The following is a 7,542-nucleotide window of genomic DNA, read 5'->3' as shown; positions in this document are numbered from 1 at the left end:
GAAAAGGAAAAACTACTCCATCAGAATGGAGGTCAGAGCATTGGTTTCCTCTGGATCAACCAGGCATGGTGTCAAAATGAACATTCTCAATATAAGTATTCTGAATTTGGCTGCAGATATTGGTTACACATGATGATGGATACATAAAAGTCCATCCAGTTATGTAGCCTCAAAGTTCACTATAATATTGAATCCAAATTATGTTGTAGAATATTATTTTAAGGTGTGTTACTTTTGTTAATGTTGCATTTGTTTAACTCTGTGAAGCTGTGTTACATGACTGTCCAAAACACCTGATGGTCTAATAAAGAACTGAACAGCCAATAGCAAGGCCAGAAAAAGGATAGGTGGGGCTGGCAGGCAGAAAGAGAAATATCTAGAAAGAGAAATCTGGGAGAAAAAGAGATTTAGGAGCAAGAGAAAGAGGAGGACATCAGGGGCCAGCCACCCAGCTACACAACCAGCAATGGAGTAACAAAGAAAGGTACACAGGAATAGAAAAGGAAAAACCTGGAGGCAAAAAAAAATAGATGAGGATAATTTAAATTAAGAAAGGCTGGCAAGAAACAGGCTAAGCTAAGGCCAGACATTCATAAATAAGAATACGCCTCTGTATGTGATTTATTTGGAAGCTGGGTTGCATACACACACACACACACACACACACAAAAAAAAAAAAAAAGAGTAAAGAAAACAACCAACAACAAAAGTATGCTTTAATACTGCAAACAAGAGATAGGGGCATTACACATTACAATGTTGCCTATCATACACCATAGCATGGAACAATTCTGGAATGAATATTTTGTACTTCAAAACTAGAAATAGGAAATGTACAGACTTGGTCTTCTGATCTCCGTAGCTGAATTTATGTCTATTTATGGCCCTTTCCACAGGGCCTTCTTTCATCCACCTCCCATCATGCTTATTCAATCCAAAGACTGGTTAGCACCAGCCCTTGGCCTGTTCTGCTTCATGTCTAGACCTGATACATCTCAGAGGAAACAGGAGCCATCACTGACCAAGCTGTATTTCTTTCAGCCCCTCTCTGCCATGTCCGCCTGTGACTGGACTGCCCCTTTCCACACTCCTTTTAACTTTGAGTGTCTTCTCTCTCTGAACTTGCAGAGCTCCTTACTTTTAATCTTTAGTCAGCTCTGGGTGTTCTAAACCCCTAATACCTTTCTTGACTCTCAAATCCCCACCACACACTCCTATTAGACTTCCCAGGGGAGTTATGGAAAGCCCTTCATGGGTAGAGTATTCTCTCTCTAAACCTTGTAAGTTAGGTAGGATTTGTCAGATAGCTAACCACTAGAGTAAATACTTCATTGCCAAGGTTAGGACCAGTCTAGTCTATCACAGAGTGGATGAGAGGGAGGGCTTTCTATAGTAAATAAGATGGCAAGTTGAAGACATATTTACCTTCAGGTGGAATTTGTGCCCAGTGGTTAATGGAAATTGTCTCCTGATTTGAATGACTAGCCTTCCTTCACTTCCAAACTTTTGTTGGAAAACAACCAAGAATATATACTCCATAGGAAATTTTGAAAGAAGTAACTTTGGGGCCAAAATTTAAAATTCCTTAAGTCCAGACATGTTGGCACATGCCTGTAACCCCAGCAATAAGGGGCTGAGGCAGAGAGATCATGAGTTCGAGGGCATTCTGGGCTACATAAATGAATGTCTCAAAACAACAACAAAAATACTTGTCTAGGAGCTTACATGTAATTCCCATGGGATGCAGCCAGGAGGCTGACTATAGTCTTGTCCTGCATACCAAGTCACTCCCAACTCTCTGTCCCCCTGGTTCCAGGGTGGTTATACATCAGAACAGTGGCATATTAAACTGACTTACTGTTCTTGCCATCATGAAATGACTAGTAATTTTGGAACAAGGGCCTCACACTGGGCTCTACAAGTTACATTGCCAATCCTGACTTTTTTTTTTCAGCTCAGTTAGCAAACTAACTCACTGCTTATTTTAAAACTCACTTCAAGTCTCTGCAGCAGATAGAAGCTGATCGACTAAGACACTGTCAAATCCCCATGGAGACTAATATTTTCAGTGCGTAACTGGAAGAAGGTTGGGTTTCTAGACCTGGACACTCTCCCAAACTGGAAAAGATAATGACCTCTCTAAAAATCAAAGACAAAGATCATGGATTTTTAAAAAGGTATTGAAAAAATAAGAATTTAATAGAGCTTTCATTCTGCTTTAGGGATGACATGAATTATATACTCATGACTGTAGAACTATCTCATCAGTCATAGTGTCAAGTTGTTGAGCAGCACCTGTTACCTGGAAGATTCCTCACTCCCCACTGATCATTCAAGAAGATGTGGTGATGCCGCTGGATGGGGCTACAAACCAGCTTTGAACTGAGGTTCACAGAAGTGAGAAGAGGAATTGGGGTACCCCAATGCATCATGGTGTCTCCCCATTCCTCTACAGCACTAAAGATATGTCACAGAGTCATTTGACCTCTGGCTACTCAACCAGGCTCCTCTCGTCTCCTCTCAAGCTCTGATCATTGCAATGTCATGTTCCCTGGATATTTCAAAGCAATTCATTTCCCCCTTTTCTATCTCCCCTCCTTTCACGCCTTTCAATGATCTCTCAGCATGTAATGTCCTCTCGCCCTTTGCCAGCAGCACAGTCAAAGGGGCTGGGCAGAGTGAACATGCAAAGTGGACCTTGGAAGCCAGAGGGCTAGGTGCCTGCCACCGCCCCTTTATCATTAATGGGGCCTTTATTCACAGCCTTCTCCGTTGTCTTCATTCTCCTCCAACTGTTTTCTTCCCTGCTTCTTTGCTCAGAGAGAGATGACCTCTCCACCTACTTCCCTGGGAAAATTGAGAACATCTGATGAGAACTCCCACAGTTTCCTCCCAAGCTCCTTCAGTTTTCTTTGGATCATCACCCAAACTTTCCTCCTTCCCTCTCATCTTGGAAGAAATGTTCCCTGCCACATGGACAGGTTAACCCCTTCACCTGCCTCCCACCATGCTGGGCTTCCCTTCAGAGACCATGGTCTCTCTTTTTTCTCTGCTGGTGACTTGTTCAGTGCAACAACATGGGCTCAAATCTTTTCATTCAAAGATAAACAAACATACTCCCACCAACAACGTTCCCCCCTCAGCTACACTCCATGCTAGCTTGTCCTTTTCTACCGGCCTCTTCATCGTTTCTGTCTCCTCTCCGTATGCTCTTGACAAAGCAAATCATTGTCAGATACCAAATTCATCACTAAATGTTGAAAGCATCAGATCAATGGGAAACCTACTTCTTGTTCTCCCTCACCTTGCTTCATTTTCTCTTCTGTTACACAAAATTGTCTTTTCAGAGGCCAAATCTGGTGGTGCATACCTATAATCCCAGGAGGCTGAGGCCAGAATATTGTAAGTTCAAGGCCAGCCTTAGTTATCTTGTGAGGTTGAAGACAGCCCATGTGATATAATAAGGCTCTGTCTCAAAAATAAATAAATAAATAAATAAATAAATAAATAAATAAATAAATAAATAAATAAATAAATAAATAAGAAAAAAGTCTCTTTTGGGTGACTACTACTTTATAAATACAATGTGGCTCTTCCATGTGATACCTTCAGCTTGGTTCCTTCTGTTCTGGATTGTCTTAAACATTCAGGCAGGGTATAGATCTGAGAATTTCAGAACCACAACTTATCTTATTTCTATGAAAACTGGTTGGAATTTTGACAGGGAGCGCACTAATTCTGTAAGTCTTTTAATGTACTACCGACATTTTAACCATGTTTATTGTTTCAATTCATAAGCACTCCGCATATTTCCTTAAGCTTTTTTTCTTTAATGCTTGCATAGATGTCTATGCAATGAAAGCCTCTCACATTAACCAATGAAACAGAAGAGTCCAGAGATGAATGCATAATCCCCACATTTTCAATCAATTGGTTATCAACAATGGTCTATGGACAGTTGAATGACCACATGCAGAAGAATGACATTTAGTTGCTGGGTTTTTGTTTGTTTGGTTGATTGGTTTTGGGTTTTTGTTTCTAGATTGGTTTTCTCTACTTATTTTTTTGTTGTTTCTCTTGTTTATTATTTGTCTGAAAAAGAGTCATACCATGGAGCCCAGGCTTGCCTGGAACCTGCAATCCTCCTACTTCAGCCCCTGCCCCCACCATATTGAAATTATAAACTTGTACTACCACACCCCTTAAAATCCAAATCTTATTTCCCACAATGTGCAAAACTCCTTTCAAAAGCTGAGCAGACCTAGGAGGGCCACCCACTCAGAAGTACCCCATCTCAAGATGAGGCCTTCCTTCCTCTTTTAGTGACGTTAGCTCCCTTCCAACTTCCCCTACTATTCATTTAAAGGGTCCTGCAGTGTCTTCTATATTCTTTGTCTGTAACAACAAAATTTATTCCCACAATACCTCATTGGCCTGCCCTCTGCTCTCCTCACTGTTGTTTATTCCATGGCTCGGTTCATTGGCTCCTACCCTCACCACCCCCACCACCCCCCGGTGCTATAGTTTACTTCTGGTATCAGCCCTAAATTCCTAACACCTGCTAAGTACCTTAGCCTGACATCTTCTGACCTCTTTATGGGTATGGCACACTGGTTCCTCTAGATATAACTAAGAGAATTAGTATGACTTTGATGCAAGGCACCTTGATGTGTGGCTTTAGGGGAGCTTCTATTCTAGCAGGGGCATGCACTGGCTCACCAAGTCTGTATACAAGGTTTCACCTGCTTGGAGCAAAAGCAGGAGGCAGGGGACTGACTCAAAGTAGCAAAGATTCACTTGCTCTGTGTTTGGCATGGTATGTATGTATGCCTCACAGTCCTCTTAAAAAACTACACTGTGCATGATATTGATAGCAGACAGTGACACTTCCTAAAATTAGATAAACATTGCTTGCACACCTAAAGATATAAAACTAATTAGTTACTTTGGCTTCGAGTCAAGGCGCAATGGTGTATGAAACAGGAAGTGATGGGGTGTCTGGCTTGGGCACTGTGGATCAAGAAAAGCTGTGACCTCTTTTCCACTTATTGTTCACACTGGAAATGCTTTCCTTCCATCAATTAAAAGACACATGTGCATTCTGTCCCTCCAATTATTTGTGTCTGTTAATTATCTCCCTCTGATTCAGAATTACTTTCCTTAGTTCAAATGCCTGGCTCTGCTTTCCTAATCACATATCCCCAAGTCCCTAGAAGCTCTGTGAGTGATGCATTTCTATAAGACTCTGCTGTTGCTATTCCCTTTCCCACATTAGGAAAGTTAGGAAGAGTTAAAAAATATTTGGCCATGTATGTGTCCTACCCTCCCACCAGAGGGGAAAATAGCTTTCTTGAACAAAGGAGAATTAAAGAAAGCTCCCTTCCTCCACCAGGAGGCTAGATTCCCATTCAGAGCCTCCAGCTCATTCCAAACCTCGCCCTGAAATCAGGGAGGCCTGTATGTACCCTTGGGATGCTCACCACCTTCTCGGCATGACCTGCAGCATTCACAGCTTCCGAGTATCCTAATCTATTCCATATTCCAGCAGGCCTTCAGAAAGGCAAAGTAATCTTTCTCACACGGTCACTCCACACTTGCTTTCCCACTCACATCCGCTTGGCTTTGAGAGCAACAGGCAAATTGAGTTCTGCTCTCCCTGGTGCTGTGTAGCTCCTCAGCCTTGGCTTAATCGAGGTACTTCTTTGGAAATAAGCCACGTACAAAACAGCCTGCCAAAAGAACAGGGGGAGCTATGGAATTGCCTTCTCCCAGATTAAGTGGAGTACCTAATCACAGCCATGCCACAGCTGTTAGAGAAATAAATATAAAGAGCAGAAAGCAATAAAAGGGCCTGTGTCTACACAATCAGATGCTGCTATTGCTTTCCTCTAATGACCACTGTGTGCCATTTTCAATCAAACTCCACTTCTTTCAAGCTCATCTGCCAATAAGGACATTGGACTTGAGAGTAGAGTACTGATCTGAGAAATTCCCAGGATACAGAGTGAAGCAAGCATTACTCATCAAATTGAGCCATTGGTGTGACTACCTGCTAATCCTGTATTTTTTAGCTATGCCTTACCAATTTATCAGGCCATCCCAACTCCACCTCTGCCATGTGTCCCCAGTCCTGCTTACCTCTACCTCCAAGACTATTTGAACTCAAGGCACTATCAGATTTTGCCTGGAATGTAAAAGTTGGTCAGTGGTTCTTAGTCAGATCTTTCTTTTCCTTATAGTTCGTTCTTCACATTGCAGCTGGAGAAAGCATTCTTGTGTCTAAATCATCGTCCAAAGTGTTCCCAATGCCTTTGGAAAAAGCTTTGTGTCCAGCCCACAGAACTTTCTTTAGGCTGTCCCTGTCTCCCCTCATTTATCCTTATCATAGGACACCATTTCACCCAGTCTGTTTCAGTCAGGCTAATGGCCCTTGTGCTGTTTTCTCATGATATCAGCATTTTCCCAACTGTCATAGCGCCCCTCCCCCGCCCAAGGCTGAGCCTGTAATGAGGATTCTTCTGTATGTGTAGTTTGTTGAAGCCTTACAGAACAAATGAATGAGTTAGGGAAACAAGAGAAAAAGGAGATACCAATAAAAGTTCCTACTAAAGATCATGCTCAACCTTGTAGTCTCATGGCCCTACTTGAAGCAAGAGACTGGCATATTATACCAATCCGCCTTTGGCTATGGTTCCTTCCTGACTCAGGCCTTTTCCTCCAGTGGAGGCAATTGCAATCATGAACAGAGAGCAGGCAACACTCAGAAGAGCTGGGGGTGGCAACTTGCTACAGCAAAGGGGATCTAAGACATCGACCTTTATACTAAATCCACTTTCAGAACTTCTTTTAGTTGCCTCTCTCACTGGAAACACTCTTGGCTCAGATCTTCCTATCTACCTTGTTTTTCATTATCATTTATATCATCTTATTTAAGCAGAAGAACCTGGCAATCCAGGGAAAGTAGCCACCACACTACACTGACCTCCTAGTTTGCCAGTCTCATTGTCTAATATCCCTTTGCACTCTCTGAAATAGGTCTTATTTAATTTTTAATTGACCATTTACTGACTGCCCTCCAGGACCCAGATTTGTAAATCTAACAGTAAAGTCACAAGGCTCTGGAATCAGACATCTTGGTTCATCTCTGAGTCTGGTTCAATTCTGAATCTATCATTTATAAGCTATATAATGTTAAGCCAGTTGATTCATTTCTTGTAATGCCAGATTAATCAGGTTATTAAAATGATTAAATGAACTGATTAAAGTACTTTGGGAAAGTGCCTGATGTATATAAAAATCCTTCCATAAAGGATAGCTTAGGGGGTGCCTAGCATATGAATGAAAGAATACATGAATGAATGGATGAATGAATGAATGATTTCTCTAGTAATTTAAACTATGATTATGGTGGTTTGAGTAGGAATGGCCTCTATAGGCTCCTATATTTGGATGCTAGGTCATTAGGGAGTAGTGCTACTTGAGAGGGATTAGAGGTGGTAGGGTCTTGTTGGAGGAAATGTATCATATCACTGTGTATGTGTG

The 7,542-nt window shown here is 41.8% G+C and overlaps 1 long non-coding RNA gene across 1 annotated transcript; it reads right to left on the bottom strand.

Annotated features, from left to right (window-relative positions):
- Positions 1 to 687: 687 nt before the first annotated feature.
- LOC121828862 (uncharacterized) lies at positions 688 to 6,497 on the bottom strand. The gene is made up of 3 exons (XR_006071491.2): positions 6,139 to 6,497; positions 5,481 to 5,729; positions 688 to 2,847 (listed from the first exon to the last, which is right to left on the bottom strand). It is a non-coding gene; the product is annotated as an uncharacterized LOC121828862 (long non-coding RNA).
- Positions 6,498 to 7,542: the final 1,045 nt, after the last annotated feature.

The sequence above is a fragment of the Peromyscus maniculatus genome, chromosome 4 (assembly GCF_049852395.1).
Source record: "Peromyscus maniculatus bairdii isolate BWxNUB_F1_BW_parent chromosome 4, HU_Pman_BW_mat_3.1, whole genome shotgun sequence".
NCBI lineage: Eukaryota > Metazoa > Chordata > Mammalia > Rodentia > Cricetidae > Peromyscus > Peromyscus maniculatus.
The sequence above is the reverse complement of the archived record's forward strand: the minus strand, read 5'-3'. Positions and strand labels throughout refer to the sequence as shown.